The following is a 16,057-nucleotide window of genomic DNA, read 5'->3' as shown; positions in this document are numbered from 1 at the left end:
ATGGGGGAAGAAGTTCGCCGAGTAAAATGGGCTCGAAGTTGCGGTCGTCTTCAGCCCCGCGAAACGTGCCTGGAGACGTGGTTATATACTTCACATGTTGTCCGTCGACGACGAAGCGGTAATCGCTGTCGTCCGCGTCTTCATCGTCGAGGAGACATGCGAGAAGCCGAACGTTGGAGTTGTTTTGCCAAAAAGCCATCATATAAAGCGCTGAGCCGTGAGGAGACGCTATATCGACAGTGGGGTGCTCTAGATCTAAATGCCAGCGAACCATAGGGCCCTAGACGTTGAAATAAGTAAGAGCCAAGCTTGGAAATCTCAGACCCGGGAGCAAGAGACAGAGCCCCTCAAGCCAAGCAACCGGCACGACGCTTGTCTAAAAATAACACCTCTCCGTCCTTCGGGGCGCCGATGAGCTTGTCCTTAGTGCCGCCTTGGGTCGATCGTCGGTGGTCGTTGTGAATCTCGCCGAGCGTTTAGCCAGCCGATCGGCTTGACTCTGCGAGTCTCCCCACCCCCCCTCGAGGACCCGGGCGCGTGCGTACGGCCCGCAGACTCGGCCGGCGAAGGGGCACCTTGAGGGTCCAACCTGGTCGTCGCCGCTGGACGGGCGTGCTACTCTTGAGCGCCCGGTAACCTCTTTCGAGTAATTGCGTGCGTGTATTATCGCTCAATTGGCGGGGCATTCCGCGGCACCGAATTCTAAGGCTTCCGATAGGCTCAGGGGTATGCCATTCTTGCCGCGCGCTAATTGAGCAGAAAAGTGTTCGGGTCGTGACATTTATAACTATATCATAGATAAATATAAGTATGTCTAAAGCGTAGTAGCTCTACTAGGTAAAATTCGAAATAGGTAAAGAACTACTACTTTTATAAGTAACTAGTCGAGTTACTTTATATATAGCTCTCCTTAAGTTTTTATTTTAGTTTCTAAAATTAATAATTAAGTTAACTATTATTATTATATAACTTTTAGCTACGATACTCTTAATATATAAATACTAGCCCTAATATAATATTATAAATCTATAATACTATATACTATATACTATATATATCTAGATCTACTTATAAGAGATTAAGTCTAATAGGAGCTTAAGGCGCTAGCCCTAAGCGTAGCCTTATTATATATAAGGAGCGGGCTTTAATAGCTAATTATATAAGGTAGGCACTATTAGGACCGGGACTCCCTATATATAGGGGCTCTAGGCTATATAACCTAAATTACTCTCCTTATAGTATATTAAACCTCGCAATACGGCGGGTATAAGTGCACAAGCCTATAAGCAATAGCGCTAACGCAATAGTACCGATATACGGCACTGTCGCATGGCACCGACGCAAGAGCACCGACGCAACCCACGCGATAGCACCAACGCAATAGCACCGACGCAATAGCACTAACGCAATAGCACCGACGCAATAGCACCAATACACGGCACCGACGCAATACCATAGATAGAACCGAGGGTAGGGAGTTTAAGAGCTGTCGAGTAGTGAAGATATATAATGTTCCACTGTGCATATTCATTCGACTAGAACCCTTTGCACTTCGTTTGCAAACCTCAGTTCCCATACTCATACTGTACCACACCATTCCCAAAATTAAGTCGAACATGCAATTCGAGGAGATCCAGACCCCTGTGGACTCGTGTGAGTTTCGCACTGCGTATAGGACAGATGGCTCCTCGTATAGATACAAGGCATCGGACTGTGGCAGCGCAAACTGCAGGTATTCTAGCAGCTACATTCCCCCACGACGGTAAAGTAAGTCCAAACCCTGAACAATAAACTTTGGAGCCCACTCACAGCCCTTATGTGAGCAGGACTTCCTCTAAATGGCGGGGGAGAGGGTATGGACTGGTGACGTAAAGCAGTCCAACGCAGAGTTCCGGCAGGAGAAGTCGCAGTCTATCGTTGCCCTTTACAAATCGGGGACGTGTCGAACGTACAGCAAATGAAACTATCGTTCATCTAATATCGTAAAATCCTCCTTGCCGAAGTGATACCTAGCCAACAATGACATGGCTGCAAAGGCCCTGACCATCTCTGTAGGCTGCCTGAAACGGTCCTGCTTACAATTTGAAACGGCGATTCACATATAAGCCACTACCTTTAACCTTCGACTGTTCACTCACAGCGATAACACAGAGTTCACTACCCGCAGGGAACATGGTCAGCTATGGTTGGCATCAATATAGGTCATTCATAATATAGAGAGCTCATCAGATACCGACGAAATCTCGTAGCTTTGACAGGCCATAGAAGTCATTCTCGAACTTCGCCAACTCCGATCCTTCCAACGACCAGCCATCTGTGCCTGCTTTATGACCGAGCTTATCGCCTTCCTTCTGGCACGAGTCGAAGTCAATTATGACAGGACGGTCCATCTCATCCACCATGATATTCATCGGGTTGATATCGTTGTGGACGAGGCCTAACGAATGCAGGTGCCGGATGCCTTCCTCGATGGCTTGGAGACATGACGCTCTGTCGAAGGGGCGCGTGTCCTTCAATCTCTGGGCAAGAGTCACCTTATACCTGTCGAAACAGATGCCCCGGATACGGTTCGCGTCAACGACACAACCCCTATACGTGGCAACGTTCGGGTGTGGGTGCCTTTTCAGAACCTCGCAAATTTCGACTTCGTGTATAGTTTGTCCCAGTTGCAGAGACGCCGGGATGTCACCATATTGCAGTAGGTTTGGCTCCTTCACATAGAAACCGGAAGGCAAGGGTTCTGGAGCTCGTGTGAACTGATCTGAGAAGGACGGCCAAATATCGTCGGATGGGATCGGAACCTTTTCCAACAGGTTGAGGTCAACTGTAGCCGTCGACGCAAGGCGATCCGTAGTGGTCGCGAAAAAGAAATTTTCGTTGTGTCGAATAATGAGCTTCGTGAACGCAAACTCTATGTCACCATCTCTCTCAACAAAAGCCTCGCTTTGCTGGTAGATTTCCATGTCGACTGCTAAACAACCTCTCAGTACGTGATCAGCTGCAGCTGCAGTGGAAAAGTTCCTACCGGGGGACGGGAAATGACTTCTGCGCTCACAGTTCAAGGGGCGGGCTCTTGAACCAGAGCAAATTACAAATGGAAAAGAAAGTCCGGAATGATGTGAGTCCATATAAAGCTCTTGTGGTCAGCCGATATTTAGCCATAACCCCGGCCAAAACAGAGAGCTCCGATAAGGGCCCAATGCGCGGTGCCCGAGGGAGACCTACCTTATGCGAGGAACCGGAGCAATATTATTCTATTACGCGCTACTACTATAGAAGCCTATCCGCGATCGCCTAGTAAGTCCGTCCGTCTACTATAAGTTACCGGGGATATAAGGTAATTACTAAGTTATATTATATATAAAAAGAAAAGAAAAAGGCTCGCTAAGTCTAAAGGATAATACTCTATTATATTATATTATATTAATAATTATATAATACCTTAAAGGTAAAATAAATATATATAGCTATTAAGTTATTATTTAATTAGCTATAACTATATATAAGCTAGCTAATAAAGCTTATATTAAAGAAAGTAAGGATATTAAATTAAAGGAAGTAAAGCTATTATAAATAGCTAAGGCTATTATATAACTAATAAATAATAAAGGCTAGCTCTATATATTTATATAGGCTAGTAATATAACAGGAAAAAGTAGTTAATTAAAGGGCGTAAATAAGGGGGTATTATAAGCCCCTTTATAGCTATTAAAATTAACTTAACGCTAGCTAAGCCTATACTTTAAGGGGGGGTTAAGTAAGATAAAGGTATAATATAAGGGGCTACGCTTATTAAGAGCCTAAAATAGCGCCTTAAGTATAATAATATTATATATATAACTAGAACCTAAAGTTAATTATTATAGCTTACTCGCTAGATATTAATTTAGTAATTAAATAAGAAAAGTAATAATATAATTAAATAAGTATAAAGGTAATAATATTATAAAACTAAAGCTTATAAGTTTAAGCTTTTAGTTCGCTAGCTAAATAGGCTTTAATACTTTATAGTTTAGGGGCATTATATATATACTTTAATTCTTTACCTAGGCTCGCATATATACGTTCTATTTTAATACTTTATTATATTAATTATATAGGTCTTATTTTTATAAGTATTTATAGAAGCCCTATTATAATAAGCGCTATATATATAAGGGCTATCTAATATATAACCTTAATTTACCCCTCTTATAATATATTAATTATTAATAACTTAACTAGCTTTTATTATATAGCGCTAGTCCTATTATAATTATTATTATATAGCACTAATCTTATTATATATAGCTATTAGTTTTAGTTAGCTAAGATCTTATAGAAGCTTAATAATACTTACCTCTCTTACCTCTTTTAAGCTATATTATAAAGTATAATTTTATATTAATATATATATTATATTAAGGCGAGAAAGATACTAAACTATAAAGCGCTTTCCCTTCGTCCTCTTCCTATCCTTATTATAATAGGGCCGGCGCTACGTAATAAGAGCTAGTCGGATTATTAATATTTAACGTACTATAAAGGAAGGAAATTAAGGTTATATACTAGGCAGCCCCTATACGCGCGGCGCCTACTACGTATAGCCCTACGTAATTAGCTATAGGCCTAGGTTAGCGTAAGGTCCTAGCTATATATAGTATTATTACGCCTAGGGCCGCGCCTTAGGCTCTTATTAAGCTAAGCCCCTTATATTACCCCCCCGTACCCCCTCCCCCCCCCCCCCTAGGCTAGCCCTAGCTACTATAAAGGGGCTCGCGATAACCCCTTACTTAAGCCCTTTAGTTAAGGGCTTCTTTACCTTTATGCCTAGCGGCCTATAAGTAAGTATATATAGCTAGCTTTTATTACCGCCTACTATATAGTAAGTAAGTCTATTCGTAAGGGCCTTACTTCCTTTAACTAAATATCTTTACCCCCTTTAGCGCGGGCCCTACTTGCTAGCTTATACGTATTTATAGCCGGCCGGGTTAATAACGTTATAATAGCTATTTACCTTAAGTTACCCTCTAAGCCTTACGTAATTATTAATATAGTATAACTATAAAAGGACCTCTTTCCCCTAGGCCTAATAAGCTTCTTTCTTTCCTTTTATAACTTTATTATTACCGCCGCTATTATACTATTATTACCGCTATAATAATAATAGTAATAATAATAATAATAATAGTAATAATAATAATAATAATAATAATAATAGTAATAATAATAGTAAGTCCCCGCCCCCTCTTCCTTTACTACTATACCTTACTTTATAGGGCGCGAGGGTATATTAATTTAAGCTAACGTTTAGGATAGATATTATCGGAGTCTTTATAAGCTAGGCTCTTAAAGCCCTTATCGCTATCGCTATTACCGCTATCGCTATAGGTTTATTACCCCCCCTGCCTTATAATAGCTATATTTAGCCCCTTTATTACGCTTTAAGCTACCGCTATTACTATTTTAACCTCCCCCCCCCTTATTACTTACCTTACCGCTACCCCTTAAAGTACTTATTATAGCCGCTTATTACTGCCTTTAATATCGCCCTTTATAAATATACTTACCTTTCTTTATATAAGTATTACTAATTTAAGATAAAAAAAGGTAAGACTTAATACTTTTATTAAAGAACTTTACTCTTACCCTTATATATATTACGCTAAGCTAAAGGCCGACTATATAGCCTATATTAATTAATTATAAAGTAATTATTATAGTTATTATATAGTTAATTATATATATTATTAATTAAGCCTAGCCCTCTTTATTACCTTATATAGCTAAATCTTTATTATTAATATTATTATTATTACTATTATTATTATTATTATTACCCCCCCCGCTATTATTAATATTATTATTACTATTATCGCTATTATTAAGAAAGTAAAGGCTAAGGTAAAGAAAGTATTAAGTATTACTTATATAGCGACTCGATACCTTTAGGAACTAAAGTATATAGGCCTTATACTTAAATAAGTCCCCTCCCTTTATCCTTATATAATACTAATAATATAGCTATTAACCCCTATATAGAGGTAGCGCTAATAACTTTAATACCCTTACCCCCGCCCCTACCTTTACTACCTTAGCTATTACCTTAAGTAATAATACCTAGCTATTTATTAAAGTAGGTACCCTTAAGGACTACTTTATAGCGATCGAGACTATTATTACTACCTTCGCTAAGGCTCCCCTCGCTATTACTATCGCTATCGCTACCGCTAAGGAAGAGGAGGAGGAGGAAGATAAGGAAGATAAAGAAAAGGATAAGGAAAAGAAATAACCGCGCCCTATAAAGTAGCCCCCCCCTCTTAAAGGGGGTAAAGTTAATACTAACGTTTCTTTTTAGCGCTCTTTATTAGCCTATCTTATAAAATATTTATATACTTTAATATACCTTATTTCTTTAAGTAGCTTTTATATTAGCTTAAGATATCTACTTTATTTAATTAAGGCTTTTTCTTTAGCTCCTTAACTATAGGGTTTTTAATAAACTATAAAGATCTTTTTTACCTTATAAAATATATTATTGCCTATTTATATTAATATAGGCTAACTATTTAAAACGGCTTAATTAAGTATAAGGTTATTACTTATATATTATAGCTAATCTATATAGAAATAGTTATATATATTTAAGGGTAGGCCTATTAACTTAATTATATATAGGCTTATTACTTTATTAACTATATATTTCGAGTATAGCTAATTAAGCTTTTTCTTTAGTTTTATAAAGGTATAATTATAAAGGTTAAGCTAGACTTTATCCCTTATTTTATACCTATTTATAAGGCTATATATATAATTAGCTTATTACTTTTATTTAAGTAAGGCTATTATTATTATAAAGCTATAAAGCTTTATAACTTACTTAAGCTTTATTTTAAAGGCCTATACTTTACTTTTTAATATAGTATATTAGCTTATTTCCTTTATAAAGGTAAGGGGGCTATTTATAATAAGTTAAGGGTAATAGCTATAAAGTATAAAGAAAGGGGATATATTAATTAAGGTATTTATTTAGCTATTAAGTATAAACTAGGCTATAGGTAGCTATTAATCTTAGTTATCTTAGTTATAATTAATATAGGCTTTAAGGTATACCTATACTTCTTAATTAATCCTCTTTATACCCTTATTTATTTAAAGGTAATATATTATATTAAGTTATTATTCGATACTTATTAGCTTATAAAGGTATTATTAAAAGCTATTTATTTAATTTATTCTTTAATTACTTATAATAATAATAGGCTAGCTATATTAATAAAAGTAATATTAAAGAAAGCGCTTTATATATATAATAGCGTTTATAATAGCTATTAGCTCTAATATAACTTCCTTATTAAGCCTATTTTAAATAACCTAAAGAAAGTAGCTTTTACTTATAAAGGGGAGGTCTATAATAAAGTCTATCTAGATTTACTTATAGAATTAATTAAGTATAAATAAAGGCTATAATAGCCCTTTCTTATATTCCCTTTAAATCTTTATATAGCTATAAGTATTATAATTATAAAGGAACCTCCTAATATATTATTATATTAAGGGCTAATAAAACTCTTATAATAATATAGCTATTATACCCTCTTTACTTAAGTACTTAAATAAAGGAGAGTTATAAGCCTATTATATTAACTAACCCTTAAGCTTATTTTATAGGTCTATTCCTTTAAGAGCGGATTTTACCTTTACCTTTATTACTTAAAGGGCGCTAAATACTTAAAGGCAGTCCTTATAGTAGAGATTCCTTATTACGTTAAGGCTATACTTTACGATCTAAACCTTAAGGCCGAGCTTTAAATTAAAAGTATAAGCGCTACTCTTAATTATATAAAGGGCGCTTTAATAAGTTATATCTTACTTTACTTTATATCGCTATAGAGAGCTTAGCTAAGGGTTAAGGAATAAAGTAATTAACTTAATTAAGGTAGTGCTAATATATATATAAAGGGTACTTTAAGGGATAAATTATATATCCTTAGCCTTATAGTCTTTTTAAGTCTTTTAATTTTAGTCCTTATAAAAGAGAGCGTTAAGTATTATAGCTAGCTTACCTAGCTTATATTCTAAAGAGAAGTTAAACCTTAAAAGTAGCTTTATTTAGCGCGCTTATTACTTTAATAAGCGCTAATAGGTTATAAAATATTCTAGGTTTTTATAGTCTATAAGTACTATAAAGCTTTTATAGCTATAAAGCTCTATTAATTACTACTTTAAGTAATAGATAATCGCTAATATCTCTTTATTATAAATAAAATAGTTTTACTTAATAAGGGATAGCTTCTATAAATAAAAGGCTATTAGCTTTTATTAGCTATTTATATCTTATAAGAGCGTTCCCTTTAAGGTAATCTCGCTATAGTCTATTTTTAAAAAAGTAAGTAAGTTAAGGTTTTATTACGAAAGGATTAAAGCTTTTATAAAGGTTTCCTTAAGAGCTTTAAACGCTATTTAATACTCTTACTCTTATATAAATAAAACCTATTTCCCTATTAGGGCTATAAATAGCGCCGCTATCTTTAAGAACTTAAGTATAAAGACTTAATAATAGTTTATAAACTTAAGGAAGCTCTATACCCCCTTTTATATTATTAAGGCTAGCTATTCGATAATTACTTTTATCTTTATAAAGTCTACTTTAATACCCTTACTTATATAAATAATAAAACTAAAGTATTTAATAGTTTTAACCTTAAACTTATATTTATTTAGGTTAAGATATAAGCTATAGTCTTATAGCTACTTAAATATTTACTATACCTTTATATAATATTCCTTAAGGGTGCCGCTTATATAAATAAGGATATTATCTATATAAGTAAAATAAAAGTTATTTAAGAAGTCCTATAATATATTATTAATATAGCGTTAAAAAGTTATTAAGGCGCTATTAAGGCTAAATAAAGTAATTATTTACTTAAAGAGACTATACCTTATATAAAAAGCAGTCTTTTACTCCTCTTTTATTATTACCTATACCTTATAGAATACCTATATTATATTAAGCTTAATAAATTAATAGGCGCCCGCTAGGTTATAAAGGGTATTACCGATAAGGGGGATAAAGTAGCGGTCTACCTTTATAATAACATTAAGGGCGCGATAATTATAATAAAAGTAAAGCCCGCCCCCTAGCTTCTATATAAAGAGGATAAGCGCTATTACCTTTAAGCTATTAGCTTTAATAAACCCTTTATTAAAAAGGTTATTAAAGGTCTTTTATAAAATTAATACTTCCTTATATAATATACTATAAAGTATACTATAAGGCATAAGTAAGTCTTAGCTATTTAGGCCTTTCTTAAAGGGGATCTAATAGTTTATATTAGGCTTATAAAGGTTAAGCTTATTTATTTCCTATTTCTTAAAGAATAGAAATAAATTATAAAAGCGCAATAAGATAACCTCTTAGAGTTCCTTTCTTAACTTAAGCTACTTAAGTATAAGCGCTTTTTTAATATCCCTTATATTAATAATAAAAATAGCTACCTTAACTATATCGCTACCCTCTTACTTCTTAATCTATTATATATACCTTATAAACGTTAATATTATAATATAATAAATATCTTTTATATCCCTTAAGAGTAAGCTATTAAAGGGCAGCCCTTAATAATACCGTATTTATATTTATGATAGCCTATATTATAGCCTACCCTTATATAAAATTAAATAAGACTTTATATATTATATTTAAAGCTTCCTTAAGATAAGGGGGAACTTTAATTAAAGTACTATATAAGTATAAATAGGCTATAAATAGCCCTTTATATCCGCGATTAACTATACTAGCCCTTTAATAGCTACCTTATCTATAATGCTTAATATACCCCTTACTTTATAGGAAGGGATCTTCTTTATTAAGATCTTAAGGTTTTAAGCTATTTCCTTATTTATAGCTATATAATACTTATATCCCTTATTAATAAGTATAAAATAAAGAAGACTCTTATTAATCGATATTATTATTATTAATAAGGTTATCTTTAAGCGTCCCTTAAGCTTTATTTTCTTTATTTATATTATTATAGGCCCTAAAGTATAGCTTTACTTTAAGGTAGCGCTTTTCCCTATATAGATACCGCTTTTTCGCTTTTACTCTCTTTATTAACCTTACTCTTAAGCTCTAGCTTAATAAAGACTATATAATATAGCTTAACTAAACTCGATATTATAGGCCGCTTTACTAAAGTATAAAGGTAGCGCGCTATAAGGTAGCCGCTCCCTCTATAATAAAGGTATAACCCTTTACTTTTCTTTCTTTCCTTTTTATCTTTAATAGCCTATTTAGCTTAATAAGGCTTATCGCCCTCTTTAATTAAGTCTCTTTAAGGGCCCCCTTTATTTAGGTTAGTCCCGCGCCTTTTAAGGTAAGTAGCTAATATTATAATATCGCTATAATAGTCGATAGTTAAGATAGCTATAAGGGAGTTAACTTAGTCTACTCTTAAAGGTATAAGCTAGTATTTAAATTAGCCTTAGCCCCTTTTTTAAAGCTCCTTAAAGTATAAGGTCTTCTTAAAGTTTTAAGTAATTTCTTAAAGGTACTAAATATATTTATAAAAGACGACTAATATCTATATTATAACGAGCTATTCCTTTAAAGTATTAAATATAATATTTTATAGCGCTAAGATTTAAGTATCTTTTATTTAAGTAGACTTACCTATATTTATAAGGGTATTCTTAAAGTTAAAGAAAAAAGTATTAAAGGGCTACCTATCTCTTTAATATAGGCCCTATAGCTTATTAAGCGCTCCTTCCTTAACTTACTCGCTATTAAAGAGGCATTCGATATAATTAAAGAAAGCTTATAGTTCTTTATTACCCTTAAGTCCTCTTTAGGTCTAAAATCCCTTTATATAAGGCTATAATTAAATAAATAGTATATTAAAGAGCTAATATTAAGTAGCTTTACTTTCTTTATTAAGGCCTTTATTTTATTAATCTTATATTTATTCTTTAATCGGTATAGGAAGAAATAAAAGTATTCTATCTTACCGTCCTATATTAGCTATTTAAGCGGCTTTTATTTCCTAGGCTTAAGCGCCGCTCTATTAAGGGCTATTAAGTTAAGTATAGACTATAGTTACGCCCTTAAATATTTAAGTTCTACTTATTAAAGCGCCTATTATTATATTAGCTATTATATTTATTATTATACCTATTATAGCGCTTATTATTATACTTATTATTATACTTATTATTTTACTTATTATTATATTTATTATTATATTTATTATTATATTTATTATTACGCTTATTATTATATTTATTATTATATTTATTATTCTATCGAGAGCCTATAAGCTACCGCTAGGTCTATCTTTATTACTTAGTTTACTATCGTTAATAATATATATTATAATAGGGCTAGCGCTATATAATAAGAGCTAGTTAGATTATTAATATTTAATATATTATAAAGGAAGGAAATTAGGGTTATATACTAAGTAGCCCCTATATATATAGCGCCCGCTACGTATAGCCTTACGTAATTAACTATAGGCCTAGGTTAGCGTAGGGTCCTAGCTATATATAGCATTATTACGCCTAAGGCCGCGCCCTAGGCTCTTATTAGGCTAAGCCCCTTATACTTGCCTAGTATACTATAATATAAGGACTCCTATATTCTAATCTATAAGTATAGTAAGAGATCCGTTAAGCTTTAATTAAATAGTCTTTAGCGTTAAATATCCGTATTTACGATAGTTTATAAAACTATATAATAATCCGCGGTAATATAAGATACTCGTTTTAATAAGGTATACTTATATCTAAAGTATAAAATAGGGGCAAAAGAGTAAGTATTATCGGCTATAACTAAAGAGGCGTAATATCTATCGTCTTTCTAGGAAGGTTCTTTCCCTTTTATAGCTATCCTTATAGTCTTATCCTTATTACCCCTTTTACCCCTAGCTATTTTTATTCTTAGCCCCCCCCCTTTCCTTCGTCCCTTTACTATAGCTCTTTCCTATGCCTTCTCTTACTAATATAATATATATAGGTATTAAGTTATATATCCTAATATTTTAGATATATATATTGTATTTTATATAAGTCTAAATTTAAAATTTAATATAGCTTTTATATAAAGTAAATAAATAATAAGCTTACTTTTAAAAATATATTATTATTATTATTTATAAGACTAAAGTTTTTTAGGGTTTAGCTTCTTATTCGCTAGCTAAATAAGCTTTAATATCCCGTAAAATATATTTATTATATATACGTATTTATTCTCTTATTTAATATCTAGCGCTTATTATATTAGTATTCTAAACCTAAATTATAAAACCCCTAGTTAAATCTCTAAAGAGTAGGTTAATAGACTTTATTATTACTTATAGTCTATTAAGATAATAAGCTAAGTAATACTTAGTAATATTTAAGTAAGGGCTTAGAGGCTAAGTAATAGGGCCTACGCCTAGGGGACTGCATTACGACTTAATATATTAGATAAATCTAAGCATAAGGTCGTTACTTATAGACGAGGTAATAAGGATGGGGCCGCAAAGCTCCAATCGGGTAATCGCCGAATCACACGCATCAGGAGGAACGGAGAAATGTTCCTAGAGAGGGAAGATAACAGGCGTGCGAGCGAGGTGATACGAGCTCCGGCATGTTGCACGCGTTTAAGCTACAGTAGCTAAACGGCTGCTAAACCCGACCCGCACGCACGCTGGCCCATATACCCACCTATATACCCGCACATAAGCTTGCTAATACTCCTGCAGCACAGCACGAAACGGTGCCTAGGAGCCTCTACATTATCTCTCCTTTATATCACTAGACATGGGCGTGATTTTGTAATGACTCCGATGACGTGGGAGTAAATATTCCATCAAAGCCACACCTCCGCTATGAGCGCCGTCTGCTTGACGGGGGAGAGTTTTGGCTTGAGCCCTGCTCGGGCTGAGTGATTTCAGGGGTCCTCGACAGGCGGCGAACACCCAAAGTGAGCTTAGCGTGTCCCGACGGAACGGTCCGGCCGCACCGACCCCAACACCTGCAGTCATGCTCAGATGGCGCCATGATACCCAGCAACAAATGGCGCCAGCCAAGCGTATCTGTCAGCCCAGCAACCAATCTTTCGGGGTATTCAGTCACACAGTCCCGGGTTTTTCGCCCCAGCGCCAAATTTATCATCACAGGCGACTTTTGCGCCGCCTTCCGCTTCCGCGGTGGAGTTCCCCATGGGGCAGGGAGTGACAAGTAAAGCGGGGAATCATTGTTGCGTCGTGGTCGCGAGGCTAGACTGAGCAGTCCGCCGGCCTCTGTGGGCCACAACTGGATTGCGTGGCCCGGTGGAAAATGGAGCCGCTCTGCGGCTGGTAATGGATACGATATGAATGGACTTTCGACAACTGGTGGTTGGTGCGGAACGGCCCGTGACAGGGGAGGCCCGTCGGTCTACGTTCGCCCCAATGCCTCATCTTATTTGATGTGAGGAGTCTAGCTTTCTGCTTGAATAGAGGATTGTGGGTGCATATCTTGCTCTGAGTGATGCGACTAGCCCGAGGCAGAGGCTCGCCATGCGGGCTTGTTCAAAGGAGAAGGAAAGCGAAGCAAGCGATGGTAACGCGGGGGAAGAAAAGGGGGCGGTGGGACTCGGGGGCGGCACGTCGCATTCCACGCTTCACTCGTTTCCTCCAAGGTTTGTACGGCGTACAAACCTCGCACGGATCCGGCTAGCCGTAGTTGGCTGGCCGCGCCCAGCAGTTGCCGACTTGCATCAGCGAGGTGAAACCCATGTCACCACCACTTGCAGGGCCCACGCGATATCCATTGACGATCAGACCCAATGCAGATTCCTAATTACGCGGCTGCCATAGGTATAGCAAGCCGCGCCCTCATACATTCCCAATCACGCTTTGACCACGGCCCAGCGAAGCCATGAACATCTCTCGACGTCCCTGGGTCGGGTATCATTTGCCATAGTTTTTGAACCATCAAAATTACGCAGAAAAAAATGCCTAGCAGTAAGTCCACCATTTGCGACGTTTGCTCAAAGAACCTCGAGACGGTCGACGAGGTTCTGCGGCACGTAAAGATGCACCAGGTATGTTGCTCGTCCTCGGTCTGTACAACTCAGCATCTTACATGTAGGGGCTGAGCATTGTCCAGAGGCAAATGGTGCAGTTGATAGGCAAACTGGAGCTTCATTGCAACACGGGACTTTCGAACGTCGACCAGTCCGGCTACGACGAGAGCAATTCGGGTTGTTCTACGACGCCCTCTTCTTTTGGAAATACCAGTAGCCGCGGACGTAGGGCGAAAAGTGCCTTGCCCGACCATGGCGAGCAGGGTCTGGCTTCATTTCCCGCTCGCCGGAAGCCGTACCAATGGTCCATTTGCCCACGTCGTCAGTGCAAGAAAAGGTTTAAAAGAAAAGTTGACTTAACGCGGCATTTTGCGACTCGTAAGTATTCTTATCGAAGAATGGCAGCACACCTAATGTTTCAGACTACCAGATTGAGGTAAAATGCCCGTGCTGTACAAAAACATTCAACAAGGCCAGCCAGTTCAAGACTCACGGTTGCTCCAAATCGATTGAGGGCCAGGAGTTCATTCAGGAGCGCTGGGACACAATTGGAGAAGACGTCGTTACGCTCCTCGAAGCTGAGCTCATGGAGGCGACCCACCAACCTGAGCGCAAGGACCCGACGTTCGATGTGCTTCCCACGAGCGAAAATACGCCAGGCCCGTCTTCATCACATTCGCAGACTCCAATTCTCGCCCATGAAGGATACGCTGGGAGCATCCCAAGTTCTACAATGTCTCCTGACTTGATGTTGGGCAATTATGCTTATGAACCACACAACCAACTCCACTCACTTTTTGATCAACAAGGCATCACCGGGCTGCAGCTCTGGGACACTTACAACTCCGACGATGTGACACTTCAAGATAATCAAGGGCCTACTAAGCTTTAGAGGAGATATACGTTCTCAACGAGCAATCATTTAGTAGGCAGCCTGACAACCGAACGCTACGGCAAATCCCTTCTTGACTGAGAACATGAATGCAAGACATGGATCATTGATGCGACATGAATCTACAGGCTATCAGATGGGCTTTTGGGATAAGCGGGAACAACTGACATTCCTCCTTCCTCTAAGCTAACGGGAAGATCTTCAAGTCTTCTTGTCTTCGACAGGTTGACGTAAGGTATCTGGACTAGGCCATTTGTTGCCGTAACTCCTACCGCTGGACCTATGTGGGATTTGTGAAAGAATTCCAGCTGCGAGTGGGGTTGCCACATCAATACGAGCACTCTTGGCTGCGAACCTTCTTTGAGCGTCAGAGCGTAGAAGCTACCATCATCCAGACCGAGAGCGGAGCGGAATGACGGAACTGCTTCTATGAAGAGCGCGAGGCTGGCATGGAGTCGCTGGAAAGCATTAGTCTAATTTTTTCTTTCAAGGAAGACATAGAAAAGCAAAGAGCGATGCGTAGTCTCACCGGGTCTCTAAAGTATATGTTTGAAGACATCCATGTGCTTTACCAAAAGAGCTTTGCGATATAATCTAGTCTTGCCGCTCTCCTAATCTCTACGTCGCCCTAGTTAAACAAGCTATTCTTAAAAGGCTTAGTGCATTACTCGAAATATCTAGGGATATCTATAAATGCGTAAAAAGGGAAATATATAAGGGGCTTAGCCTAATAAGAGCCTAGGGCGCGGCCCTAGGCGTAATAACGCTATATATAGCTAGGACTTTACGCTAACCTAGGCCTATAGCTAGTTACGTAAGGCTATACGTAATAGGCGCTATATATATAAGGGCTACCTAGTATATAACCTTAATTTCCTTCCTTTATAGTATATTAAATATTAATAACCTAACCGGCTCTTATTATATAGCGCTAGCCCTATTATAATATATATTATTAATAATAATAAACTAAGTAATAAAGATAGACCTAGCGGTAGCTTATAAGCTTTTAATAAAATAATAGGTATAATAATAAATATAATAATAGGTATAATAATAAATATAATAATAGGTATAATAATAGGTATAATAATAAGTAAAATAATAAATATAATAATAAGTATAATAAT

This window comes from Purpureocillium takamizusanense, chromosome 10, assembly GCF_022605165.1.
Source record: "Purpureocillium takamizusanense chromosome 10, complete sequence".
In the NCBI taxonomy this organism is placed as follows: domain Eukaryota; kingdom Fungi; phylum Ascomycota; class Sordariomycetes; order Hypocreales; family Ophiocordycipitaceae; genus Purpureocillium; species Purpureocillium takamizusanense.
The sequence above is the reverse complement of the archived record's forward strand: the minus strand, read 5'-3'. Positions refer to the sequence as shown.